Genomic DNA, 14,532 nt, shown 5'->3' with positions numbered 1-14,532 from the left:
AGCAATTGATGTACCTTAAGGGGGATGACATTTATAGGGAGAACAATCGTAAGTACGAGGCCGTCAATTCCAAATTGCCAACCAACTTCAATATGACGGATATCCCTAAATTCAAGGGGCACGAGAACCCTTTAAACCACATTCGTGCCTTCAAGGATTATATGTCTATCAAAGGCATCAAACCCGAGATGTTCTTAAGGATCTTTCCTTCATCTCTTGACACTATCCCAAAGCAATGGTTCTACTCTTTAGATCACAAGAAGATCGCTACTTGGGAGGATGCCGCAATCGAGTTTGCTAGACAATATGCGGATAATGCCGAGATCCAAGTTAACATGCGCACTCTGGAGGTTCTTACCCAAAACGACAAAGAAGGATTCACCAACTTCCTAAGTAGGTGGAGGAAGACTAGTACCCAACAAGTTGAACGCCCGGATGAGGCAACCCTTGTGGAGAAGTTTGTGGATAATCTCAAACCCATCTATGCCAACCATTTGAGATATCAAAACATCAAAAGTTTCAAGGACTTAACCGTACTAGGGACAAGGATTGAAGATGACATCCGTAAAGGACTCTTGTCCAAAACGGTAGGTCGAGGATATCAAGGTTCAACAAGTCGTTCATACGGCTCTACTAGCAAGACAGATGAAGTTAACCTCCTCGAGCCATCCAAGAAAACTACCCCACCAAGGAAATTCACAAATCTTGGGGACACTTACTCCAACGCTCTAAAAAGATTAATGAAGCAAGGCAAACTTCAACCCATTGGGCCTACTCCCGAACCCGAAAGGAAATCCAAGTTCTGGGACGAGAACTCGTACTGTGAATACCATAGGGGCAAGGGGCGCGACACAGAAAAATGCTACAAGTTGAAAAATGTGCTTCAAGACATGATTGAAGATGGTCGATTGCCAATACCGTCGGGAGGTAAACCCAACAACACTCAGAATCCTCTTGGACTTCTAGTGATTACAAGTGACAAATCTATCTTAGATTGCTCACACCTCATTTCTCCAGTCGAAAATGATATCCATGCCATCGAGAATGAAGGTTTCTATTCTACCATCTCCCCTACCATTTCTGACTTCATCACATGGGCGAGGAGTGTGGATAGACAAGTTTGGGAATTAGAAAATGTAGTGACAACTTTACATGATCCCAACGCAACACCCAAGGAGCATGTGCCACTAATCTTCTCTCAAAATGCCACTATGCAAGAAATAGTCACCATAGTTGATAAACTAGTCGACCAAATCATACGACTAGAGGATGACATCATGAAAATGAGGCAACTAGCCACGATCCATGGGGTTTGGGCCGATGATGATGAGGACGAGTATCTCATTGAAAACTCCCTAGTCAAAGAAATAGTCCAAAATGGTGAAGACCACGACGTGGATCACTTAACTCGTTCGGGCCGTCCATATCAAAGCACTACTCAAAATGGTCCAACTAACGTTGTCACACCAAACGACAACGAAGATGACTCCACTGATCATTTGCTCAAGCAATTACAGAAGACAAAGGCTGATCTTTGAGTCTGGCAATTGGTAGCAAGCTCATTCCCACATCGCCAAGCTTTACTGCAAGCTTTGGCCAAACTAAATGTAGCACATAACTCCACTCCTGAAGTTGTAGTCAACTTGGTCTTCTAAGAATCACCGAGGCTAAGTAATCCTATTACTTTCTCAGACGAAGATTTGCCACCTTTTGGCGCTAGTCACAACCTAGCTTTATACATCACTGTCATTTGTCTAAAGAAAAACGTGCCAATGACCTTGGTAGATGATGGCTCTGCGGTCAACGTCATACCCCTCAAAACGGTATACAAATTAGGCATGAAAAAGTCGGATTGGACCCCTACCAATCAAGGTGTTTGCGCATATGATGGTACATGACGAAAGGTAGTAGGACTTGTTAACCTAACCATAGCCACAGGGCCAGTCGAGCGAAAGGTTAACTTCCAAATAGTGGACATCGAAGCTTCTTTCAACATACTTCTGGGAAGACCTTGGATTCACACTTCCAAAGCGGTGACATCCACTCTCCATCAAAAGATCAAGATCCCACTAAATGGCAAAGTAGTGACGTTCACTTCGTCACCCATCAAAGCAATAATCGAGAAGAAATCAAACAATCAAGTCCTTATAGACCCACTATACGAACTTGGGGACTTCCAAGGCGTAGGTGTCATAGAAAGCGAATTGGCACCTTTATACTACAGTCCATACTCTAACTTGGTGGTCAACCACATACTCAAATCTCAGGGATACTTCCCTGGAATGCCTTTGAATCCTATTCGAAAAAACACCTTTGCACCAAACAAGGAAGGCAACTCAAAGAGGATACCACTTGGACTAGGATACAAACCCACTAAAGAGGAGGTTCTCGAAATGCTTGCTCAAGTTCAAAACTGTAAGTATGTAGGAGTCCAAATGCGACCCTATCTCCCCACCTTAAATGGGTACTTTGTCAAGGAAGGAAGTCTAGAACTCTTTCACGGATTTCCCGAGCCTTGGCATTATCTCGAGAGGAAGCTAGCCGGAATCGAGATCTTTCACGATTGCTATTTCATCCCTCCAGAAACGGTTCCTACCGTCAAAACCCGTCAAGCACCTTGCTTAGACGAACAAGTTGTCAGTCTTTTATTTGGAGAAGATCGATTTGTTAGGGCCGCGCAGGATGAGATCATTACCCTGATACTTCAAGACGATCGCTTCAACCCCACCGCGTTAATCACAGAAACCAACGCAGGTCAGCAGAAAGGATGGAGAAAATCAATCAAGTGGACCAACAATCAAGGAAGACTCTTCAAGCTCACCACTGAAGAAGGAGAGATGTTCAAAGGAGAACCAGAAGACGATGAGTTCGAGTCGGAGTCAGAGTCAGAGTCGGAGTCTAGAGAAGTCAATAGAGAGTCTCCTCCTGTCGTCATCCCCACTCCCTTTGTTTCTCCTAGCTTAGCCTCGAGTAGTCACAGTAGTTCGGGAAATGTCCCAACCACTGTCCCTTTGCCGCCACTGACCATGGATCAGTTGGCTTCTTTGTTTTAACTCTACTCAAATTTTAATATGAATAAATCAGGTTCTGCTTACTCTTTGTGTTATCTTGAGTGCAATTCTGTTTACGATGATACTGAGGATGACCAAGACCCAGACTCGATCGAAATACCTCCCTACGTAGCCAAAGAAATATTACAGGAAGGGGAAGGGGGACCAGTAATAGAGGACACCGAACCCATTAATGTAGGAACCGAATTAGAACCTCAAGAACTTAGGATAGGGACTACCTTGAGCTCTACCGAAAGGGCCGATTTCATAGACCTCCTAAACGAGTTCAAAGATGTTTTCGCTTGGTCCTAAAAAGACATGTCAGGGATCGACAGGGATATCGCTGAACATAGAATCCCGATTAAGCCAGGTTTCAAACCTGTAAAACAGAAGCTTCGACGAATGAGGACAGAATGGGCTCTAAAGATTAAGGAAGAAGTTGACAAGCAATTCAAAGCTGGGTTCATCAAAGTTTCCGAGTATTCTGACTGGGTAGCCAACATAGTACCCGTACCCAAAAAGGATGGGAGAATCCGTGTTTGTGTTGATTTTAGGGACTTAAACAAAGCAAGTCCAAAAGATGACTTCCCTCTACCACACATCGATATATTGGTGGACAATACCGCAGATCACGCGTTACTATCCTTCATGGATGGGTATGCGGGTTATAACCAAATCAAGATGGCCATAGAAGACATGCATAAGACCGCCTTTGTCACTCAATGGGGAACCTATTGCTATACGGTCATGCCGTTTGGATTGATCAACGCCGGAGCTACATATCAACGCACCGCAACTACCCTCTTACATGACATGATGCACAAAGAAGTTGAGGTATACGTAGACGACATGATTGTCAAATCCAAGGATAGAGAAGGGCATATTGCGAACCTTCGCAAATTCTTCGCAAGGATACGAAAGTACAACATGAGGCTCAATCCTCAGAAATGCACATTCGGAGTAACATCTGGTAAACTCCTGGGATACGTTGTTAGCCAACGAGGTATAGAAATAGACCCTTCCAAAATCAAGGCTCTGATCGAAATGCCACAACCTCAAACAGAAAAAGAAGTCAGAGGATTCCTGGGAAAAGTGCAATATATAAGTCGATTCATATATAAACTCACACCATGATTTGCGAACCTATCTTCAAGAAGCTCAAGAAAACAGACCACACCATATGGGATGATGATTATCAGAAGGCATTTGACCGAATCAAAGAGATATTGGCTAAACCACCAGTGCTCATGCCACCTCAACGAGATCAACCTCTTGGTTTATATCTCACAGTAACCGAAACCGCCATGGGTGCCATGCTAGCTCAAACTGTAGGAAGTGAAGAAAGAGCTATCTACTACCTTAGTAAGAAGTTCTTGGAGTACGAGTGCAAATACTCACAACTCGAAAAGACATGCCTCGCTCTTGTGTGGGCAACGAAGAAGCTACGCCACTACATGCTTAGCTACTCCGTTAGAATATACTCCAAAATGGATCTAGTCAAGTACCTCTTCGAGAAACCCATCCTCAACGGACGCCTAGCAAGGTGGACTCTGATGCTCTCAGAATTTGATCTCAAATACGTGCCGTTGAAAGTTATAAAAGGTCGCGCCGTCGCCGAATTCTTCGCAGAAAATTCCATCAATGACGCACAAACGATAGACACTTGGTCATTTCCAGACGAGGATATACTCCAAACTGATGTAGACTCCTGGGACCTGTACTTCGACAGAGCATCAAACTTAAGAGGATTTGGAATAGGAGTGTTGCTCATTTCTCCTGAAGGCGAGCATACACCAATCTCTGTCAAACTCGACTTCGAGGTGACAAACAACGCTGCAGAATACGAAGCTTGTCTCATTGGACTACAAGCGGCAGTGAGCTTAGGCATTAAAAACCTCCGAGTACATGGAGATTCATCACTGATCATCAACCAAGTTACATGATCTTGGAAAATTCGAAACAAAAGCCTCGCACCTTATCAAGCCAGAATAGACCAAGTTGCCCAATTCTTTGATCACGTGACATACCTACACCTACCTCGGGAAGAAAATCAATTTGCAGACGCTCTTGCGAAACTTGCATCTTTGATTAATACGCCAGATCACATGGTGGAAATGCCTTTGTGCATCGAACGACGGTCAGAGCCGGCCTATGTCCACCAAATCACCGATGAAGAGGAAATAGCGCAGGAACCCTGGTTCCAAGCAATCCTGAATTTCAAGCTCAACGGTACCTATCCACCGGATATGGACAAGAGGGGACAACGTGCTATACGCCTACTAGCTTCCCAATACGTTCTCATGCAAGGAGAATTATACAAAAGGACACCTCTTGGTATAATCCTACGTTGCCTTGATCATTCACAGGCACGAAAAGTGATGGAAGAAGTCCACGACGGAGAATGCGGTCCTCACATGAGTGAGCCCATGATGGCAAAGAAAATCACACGTTTGGGGTATTATTGGACCACAATGGAATCCGATTGCATCAAATACGTAAGTTATTGCCACAATTGCCAAATCTTCGGGAATGTACAACATGTCCCTCCTTCATTGCTCTATACAATGACGTCTCCCTGGCCATTTTCTGCGTGGGGAATTGATATAATCGGGAAGATAACCCCAGCCGGAACAGGAGGCCACTGTTTCATCCTAGTGGCAATCGACTATTTCACCAAATGGGTAGAAGCGGCTTCCTACACCAGTCTCACGGCTAAAAACGTGGCAAAGTTCATACAAAACAACATCATCTGTCGATACGGTTGCCCACATGAGATCATTAGTGATAATGGATCACATTTCCAAGCTGAGACCGAACAATTGCTAGCTAAATACAAGATTAGGCATCACCACTCTTCGCCCTATAGACCACAGACTAACGGCGCGGTAGAGGCGGCAAACAAGAATGTTGTCACGATTCTCAAGAAAATGATTGACAACTATAGAGATTGGCCAAACAAGATACTCTTCGCCTTGTGGGGATATCGTACATCTGTTAGGACGCTCACTGGGGCTACTCCTTTCTATTTGACCTACGGCATGGAAGCCGTACAACCAGTCGAGTTAGAGATACCATCCTTGCGTATTTTACTCGAAAGTCAAATCCCAGAAGCCGATTGGAAAAGGCATAGATATGAAGAACTCATCCTCCTGGATGAACGTAGGCTACGCGCTTTGCATAATGTCCAAACATATCAAGCACGTATCAAACGAGCTTTCAACAAAAGAGTTAGGCCAAGAAACATCAAGGAAGGAGACTTAGTACTCAAATCGGTTAGAGCTCTTTTACCTGTGGACCCACGGGGAAAATTCAAACCTAATTGGGCTGGACCATTTCTAGTCAAATCCATACTTCCAGGGGGTGCGGTTAGAATCACAGACCTAGACGGGAATGAGTTTTCAAACCCAACAAACCTTGACCAACTAAAACGGTACTATGCGTAGAATAGGAACAAAAATGCGCCTCGCGTAACCCCACGTGTCGCTCTTGTGGCACTAAATAAACGCCCCCGGCCTGTCTTCGAAATAAGCCAATGTCACTGTGCTCTTGCATTTTGACAAATTTATCATCCTCATATCATCAAATAAACTAAATTCGCACCTTCAGAGTAAGCAAAAAGCTCATGCTTATTTTCTAAGTTCATCACAAGCTCTTGCTTAGAACAATTATTCTTTTACATTTAGTCGAACTACGCGCAAGGGTTTGATTTCATTTTTTGAGTGAATACGTAGGCAATCCTTCACAGGATACAACCCATTATATCTAAAATGTAAATAGAAGGACATTTGCATTGCATTTGGAATTCGACAAGAGTAATAAATAGAAAATCACAACGGTTTCATAACCATCTAACGTTTTTATTCCATTCATTCTAATAATAATAGTAAGCTACATAATAAAAATAAAATAGGCTAGGATTCTAAAAACCCCACCTTTTTATTACAACAATAAATAATAATAATAATAAATAATAAATAAAGACTCGGGCTATTCCTCCATCTTCCCCTTGCCCTTGTCATTCTTGTCATATTTCTTGTCACGACCTCGAGCCGGACGCTCTTGCGCCACTTCGGACCTAATCACCAACGGTCTTTCTCGAGGCCTGGACTTTCCATTCTTGCCAATCACCATCTCTACGATAGGAGAGGTCCTCGGTTTCTTCGAAGGATGAACGACTCGAAACCTGGCTTCTTCCTCTCCCTCTGTCAGATGCTTCTCTTTTTCCTTCTCCACCTCGCGCACCTTGTAATCAACGGGCTCGCGCTTCCTCAACCTCTCACGCTCTTCCAGAGTAGTAGCCTTCCTCCATCGCAGATAAGAATCCGACACCCACAAGGCATTTGCAGAAGAGTTCAAAAACCACATGTTTCTTTGAGCCCATTTGATGGCCCATTCCCTGCGGCTCTCCGTAGTAAGCGCCACAGCAGTCTGCGGGACGGTATCAAGCTTCGGGATCATCTGTTTCAGCCCAACTTGTCTCATCAGCCTTTCCGGGAAAATGCACACCATAAACTCCAATCCAGGAATGCGCACGGACCGAGTAGGATCCAAAGAAGACACTCCAGTGACAGATTTGAGATGCTACCATGGTACAATCCACCTAATCAAGGGACCATCATCGCTCTTCAGCTTGTTCTCCCAATAATTGCAGACTCGGGTGAAGTCCACCATGTAAAGCCTAGTCCTCATTGCAATTGAACGAGCATGATAGGAAGGAACATGAACTGGGGGCTCGATCAATCGGAGCCATTCCATAAGCCAAACCTACCAAAAGCGGGTATTAGACATAAAAAAAAAACGAAAACAAAAGGAGAGAAAGAAAAAATGTCTTTTACCTGCAGAATGACGAGACTTCCCAAATACGGTAGGTCACGGTTGGCTTTCCTATTATCCAATCCCAAAAGAATCTCTCCTAAGCATAAACAAGCTGGGCTCCTGCGCAGCTCCATTTGCTCAACAAGGCCCAGAAGACGGGGATCACCTCTCAAGTCTTCATCAACATGCCCTTGGAAGACATACACATGTAATAAGCAAAAGCCAAATGCCCTCCGCCTAGCAACATGAGAAACGGTGGGGTCGGCCCTGTTAATAAATCGGTCTATGAAGTCCAACATTTGCACTCCCTTCGAAGTCACTAGACGGTCCACCTCGAGTCTAGTCAACCCAAGCAAATCTCTAAATTTGCTCTTGTACCCTTGCGAAGTAGAAGGAATGGCAGGCAAGTGTTCGGGATCCCACCCACCAATAGCAGCAATTTCTTCAGGAAATGGGCAAATATCTCCTCCAGGGAACGCAAAAACATGGTAATTCGGGTCCCAATAATCGAGACAAGCATCCAAAAACGGTTTAACAACCTTGACGAGTTTTAAACTCAACAAAGACCCAAAATTATAAGCACCCATATCATGTTTCTCCATGTTCGAAAATTCGTTGGTCCATTCCTTCAAGCGAATCTCCAAAGTATTCATGATGAAAAGATTATTTTGAGAATTTTGTGTAATTAGACGAAGCAGAGACGGAAAAATTGTGTGAATAAAAGCTCCATCGACGTTTCTATTTATACTAATTTATGTTTCCAAAAATCCGCCAGAATAGAACAACTTGGGAACAGCGCAAAGACTGCCGCGCCTCTTCAAAGGGACGCAGCTCATGCTGCGCCTCTTCCTCAGCTTCACTTCTGTGATTTTCCGCGTTGGATCTTTCCTAATTCCGTGACGAATAATTTCCTATTCCTACGGGTTATTATTTTGGCAAATACAAGGAAATTATCGTATTTCGTGTTTCCTAATTCCGCGGGCACATATTTTGAGACGACATCGACATTTTCGCCGTTTTATCACACTTGCACATTTTCATTTTAAGAAATAATTTTCATTTTAATTCTTTATTTTTAGGAAATAATTTTCATTATAATTTAATTCATTTCAAAATGTATATATTTATTTCATTTATATTTCTTTTATTCCTTTTTTTCATTTCATTTCTAACTTATAGGTTTCTATTTTTTTTTCCTTTTTTTAGGGGGTAACCCTCCCTACCGTCCGGTCATTTCCGGCAAAATTTTTGCATTTTTTTTGCATTTTTTTGAGTCTTTTGTTTGACGCTAATTCAGGCCATATGTATATACAAATGTATGTTTTGCGTGATTTCTATGTAAATTTCGGCAGCATGACGGCGTAAACCGTCATCTACCAAACCTGTTCAAAGCTAACCTGCAGATACAAGCAACGCAACCTAGCAGCAAAGGCACTCAAGCCGTCGTATATACAACCAAAAAGGGAAATGTACAATAAACTGGGGGCTCAAGCCCCAAACAAATTCCAGAATGTTCGAAATCAAGGTCCAAATGTACAACCGTGCAAAATACAGCAAACAAACAAAAACCAAACAAAACTACTGCTGGTCGCCCTCCAGCTCTGCAACTCTTGCCGCAAGAGCGGCAATCTCGGCGTCTCGAACCTCAAGCTCCCTCAACAAGCGAGATGTCTCCTCCCGAGACTGAGCTAGCTCTCGCTCCAGCTCACGGTTCCCCTATAAACAACAAAATTGGCTCATCTCAATCAATTACAAGAAAAGTTGGAAAATCAAAAATTCAAAAATGAAATAGGCACAAGGTTCATACCTGACGGCCTCGACCACCGATAAGTGCCTCGACGGCAGTAGCTCGCAGCCAGTTGGCCACCCTCCACAACGCCACGAACCGAGACGGCGCGACCTGCATTTTCAAAGAAGGAGTTCTCAATAATCGAACAAACCTAATCAAATGTGTTCTTACACAAAAAGTTATGCAAAATTAGAGATCTACCCTCCGAATCAGATGCTGCCAGTCGTCCAGGCCAGCATCCGCCACAGCCACGTCAAAGTCACGCAGCTCGGAGATCGTCGTCCTCCCAATCGCGTCAGTGTACTCGAGGGTCTCGGGGTACTCTGGGGGCTCGATGCCCGCCGCCTCAACCTCCTACAAAGCCAAATGTTTCTCATTAATGGGTGATCTTTCATCATAGTTCTCAAAAGGAAATCAAGTAAAGAGGAAGAGTAAAAGATGCTCACTACTACCGGCCAGTACGCCAACCTCCCGTAGAGAAACGCCGAGTAGTCCTCGCCAGGAAGAAGGAGGGCGTCACCACTAGCGCCAGCCAAGTCCGCCTCCTTCTCCGCCTCAGAAGGCTCCCTGAACATCGTTCTAGGAGGATCGATGGGAACCGTCAACGCGTCCCGAGAACACTGACGAGCCAATCGCTCGGCCAAGTACCACACAGGACCCATCGACTTCCTCAACAGCAGCCGGCTCGAGCTCCTGGGTCGAAGGACCTCAACCATAAAAGGAGGCGTGTCAGCGTACTCCGCCCAAGGCTTGGGCACCCACTGAGACAAGACAAACAAGGAATCATTCTTATGATCAATTTAAAAGCAATAAAGAAGCAAAACAAATAAATATGAAATGCTTACGCTATCCAGTTGAAGAGCGTTCACGTCCCGCCGGTAGACGCAGTGAGAAGAACGCTTGCTCTTCGTCCTGCACATCACCCAATCCCTCACCATGGGATAGGCCTTCTCCAGCGGCTCCGTCCTCTTGGGCGCGAGGCTGGGGAAGTAGGAGTACACCCACGCCTATAAAGCAAGATAATCAATAATGATCTTTCAGGATTTAAAAAAAAAAAGGAATTAACTTTGGTCTAAAGGAAGGTTCATACCTCCAGCAGTAGTCCAGGTCCGACTGCGCCAGGAGAAGTCCCCTTCTCCATCAACTCCGGACGAACCATGGCCCTTATGAAGCGGATGAGGAGCGCAAAGCCAGCAGTAACCCAGTCCCAACGCCCTAGGGAACTCAGGTCAGAAAGGAAGGGAAGAAGCTTCGTACAGGGAGGAGGAGTCGTCTCCCTCCCGTCAATCGTCACCAGCGTCGGGCTCTTTCCCGCAAAATAGTCTCGAACGTAGGAGCGGGCACTGTGCCCTAAGATCGTGACGGCCTTCGGCGACGGGTTCCACCGATCAATCTCTCTCCTCGGCCGAGTCCACCCTCATGGCGTCTCCGCCACTCCACCTCCTCGGTCCCACACCGGACGTAAATCATGCCGTAGTCCTCCAAAGTGACTCCCACCTCACCAAAAGGCATGTGAAACGTGGAAGTCGTATCCCAGAATCGGTCCAAGAAAGCGCGGACCAGGCTAAGGTTAGCCCGAAGCTTCCGCTTCGCGATATCCCTTCATGCCTGCACCAAAGGACCGAACGCTCCGCGCTCAATCATGGCCCGCTCCTCCGCCGACAGTCGCTCGTAGTGCTCCATCGCTGTCGTATAGCCCGAGAATGACCTGATATTCCCGGCCTCCTGTTGTGATTTGAAACAAAAAGCTATCTTTAGTTTTGAATGAAAATTGAAAGAGATATGAACAAATGAATGAAAGGCGATGAGTTAGTGAATTCCTATTTACCAAGCTCTTCACCGTTCTGTAGGACAGGTGACCCTTTGCAGCCCACAGCAGGTGCCTACTCTCCCAAGTCTCAGCCCACGCAGGAGCTCCTCTCAGCTGACGACCGCCTCGTCCGACGTTGCCCGTCTCGGGGCCTCCTCCTCCTCAACAGCCTCCTTCTCATGGACCTCGTCCCCAGCAGCCATCACCGCGGCGGTGAAGGCCTGCTCTAAAGCCTCCTCGACAGTAGCAACGTCTATCTCCATGGGAGTCCTCCCCGAAGTAGAAGCCTCATCACCTGCAACATTAAAACAAATTTAGGCCGCGTCACGTAACGACAAGCCCTGGTTAGGAGTTTTTCGAGCTTTCGGAAGCCCTGAAATCGCTCTTTTCTCGCCATCTTTGGCCACATTCTCACCAACCCGATCACTCATGTGGTAATTTGGGTCAAGTCAAGTCTAATTTGAAGCCTAGTTCCGGGCTCAAGCCAAAATTTCGGCAGCATTTCGTTATAACGGCGATTATGCCCTAGAAAAGTGTCCTGAAAAAGTTGTCACAAACCAAAATTCCGAGATGATAGGAAGTTTACCCATCATTCAAGGGTCCCGATATCAAGTTTCGTCGCAAATGGACAATCCTAAGGCTATTTTCGAAGCAATTTACGGTTTAGCTGTGAAACCGTCTCAAAATTCGCTCAAGGGCTCAAAACTCAACGAAAATTCAAGACAAATACATGGTTATGTTCCTTATATTAGCAATTATCCATTTCTAATGTCAATTTGTCAAGGCAAATGCATTTGGGGGAAAAGCCCCAAATTTTCGATTAATTGGGTCATAAACCCTAATTTTTCGATCCAAAATCAAGCAAATACCGAAGATTAATGCAAGAATGAGATACATACCTCGATTAGTCATGATTAATGCAAGCTTTTGAATCAAACCTTGGCGGAAATTGTGAAGATTTGAGAGAGAAATGTGTAAATTATGTTTCAAAATAATGATTTGCAAAACCTCTGATTATCGCGTTTTTACGCAGAAAAGACACTTTGGGGAATAGACGCAGCAGGCGCTGCGCCTCTTCCAAGAGACGCAGCTCTTGCTGCGCCTCTTCCTTGTGTTCCCTCCATACGAATTTTCAAAAATTCGTTATGAGTTCGTTATTTGCGGGCCCATCTTTGGTGCGCCTCTTCCCCGATGCTATTTTATCCTTTTGGCTCGTTTGACGATTTTCTTTCGTTCCGACCCATATTTTCTCAGCCAGCAACAGACTGTTGCATATTATTTATTCCTTCCAAGACCTTTGGTTGTCGCAACGAGCATTTATTCCTTCACAGAATTCGACACGCCTTCATTATAGCGGATACACTTTCCCTCTCACGACATGGAGATTAATTCCCGATCATGTCCCCAGCAAGAGTAAGCGGATATACTTTCCCTCTCCTGACATGGAGATTAATTCCCGATCATGTCCCCAGCGAGAGTAAGCGGATATACTTTCCCTCTCAAGACATGAAGACTACCCAAGCGGTTTTCTCTCAGCAGTTCCCGCCTGTGTCCTGCTATTCGCAATTATTTCTCGAAGACTACCCAAGCAGTTTTCTCTCAGCAGTTCCCGCCTGTGTCCTGCTATTCGCAATTATTTCTCGAAGACTACCCAAGCAGTTTTCTCTCAGCAGTTACCGCCTGTGTCCTGCTCTCCGCAAATATTTCTCGAAGTCTACCCAAGCAGTCTTCTCTCAGCAGTTCCCGCCTGCGTCCTGCTACTCACCTTATTTAGCCCCCACGCTTGACCATAGCTCGATAGCTCCCATGTACTTCCGGAAGCATCTCGAGAGAGAAGTCTCAGGTATGGTCTCTTCTTATGGCTGGCGAGCCTCCTTACGTAGTCTAATGGACTTTAAACGACCCTCCCCGATAGTTGACAGACTTTAAAATGTTCCCGACGACAAGTCCTTGGCTCAGACCCCTTGAGCCACCTCGCGTCGCCATAGTCGTCAGGTTGTAATCTTCGATTGACCTGATGGCTATACTTTGACTTTCGCCTTGTCCAAGCCTCAGTCAAAGTGGGGGCTCAGAGATACCTCATTTCGCACCTCCCGCAAACCACCCGGTGATGATTGGGCCGCATGTTTGGTACGCGGAACGATTTGTGACAGTTCGTAAGTTTATCGTCAAGTGATTGCTCAAACATTAATGTCTACCTCTTAGTTGTCATCTACGTGCCGGCACGGTCGTTTTGACAGTAATTAGAGTACATTTGGAGTCCGGGCCTAAAACCGTCTTCATTTTCTGACAACCGTCAAATCCCGAGTCAGAATGTTCTGGAATGTTCCGGATATTTCTATTCCATATTTTATAAATATTTCATGATCTTTATTCTTTGGTAAACAAATTTCCCGTAATATTCACATAAAATATTAAGGAAAACCGAATTATCTCTTTATTCCATAAATTAAACGCGGAAATCTTTCTGTCGCAGGAGGAAACCACTTGGGAACAGACGCAGCAGGTGCTGCGCCTCTTCCAAGAGACGCAGTGCCTGCTGCGCCTCTTCCCAGGTCCTTTTCTGCGTAATTTTCGTATCTTTTTTATATCTTTCCGAGATTCACTTCCAAAGACTCTCCGAAAACCCTATTCCTTCGTGTGATTAGTATAAATAGGAGCCTTCGATCCTCATATTTCTCACGCGAGTGTCTGCCCTTCTCTTCTCCCTTTGCATTCTAGACCTTTGTTCTTACTTTTTGGCGTCTACGTGCTTGAACATTCGACCACGTAAGCTCGTATCCTTCTGAGTACCAGCCTCGTTTGCATGACCGACCAATTTGACCAACTCCACCATAATCAACTTAATTAATTTAATCGTTTTCCTCTTACGAGGGCACTTTCTTTGCATTCGCGTCGAGCATCACTAATCGATATCTTAGTCCTTCTCGTTTCGTCAAACATGTAAGTCTGAGGGTGTATAATCTCTCTTTTATTTATTGTATCGTATCTTATTGTACTAATTAATGTAAGATTTATGTCGAAAACACCTCCTAAAACCGATTTCTGAAACCGTGCTTTAAAAACCC

Source organism: Silene latifolia, chromosome 7 (assembly GCF_048544455.1).
Source record: "Silene latifolia isolate original U9 population chromosome 7, ASM4854445v1, whole genome shotgun sequence".
Classification (NCBI taxonomy): Eukaryota; Viridiplantae; Streptophyta; class Magnoliopsida; order Caryophyllales; family Caryophyllaceae; genus Silene; species Silene latifolia.
This window is presented reverse-complemented; position numbering follows the sequence as displayed.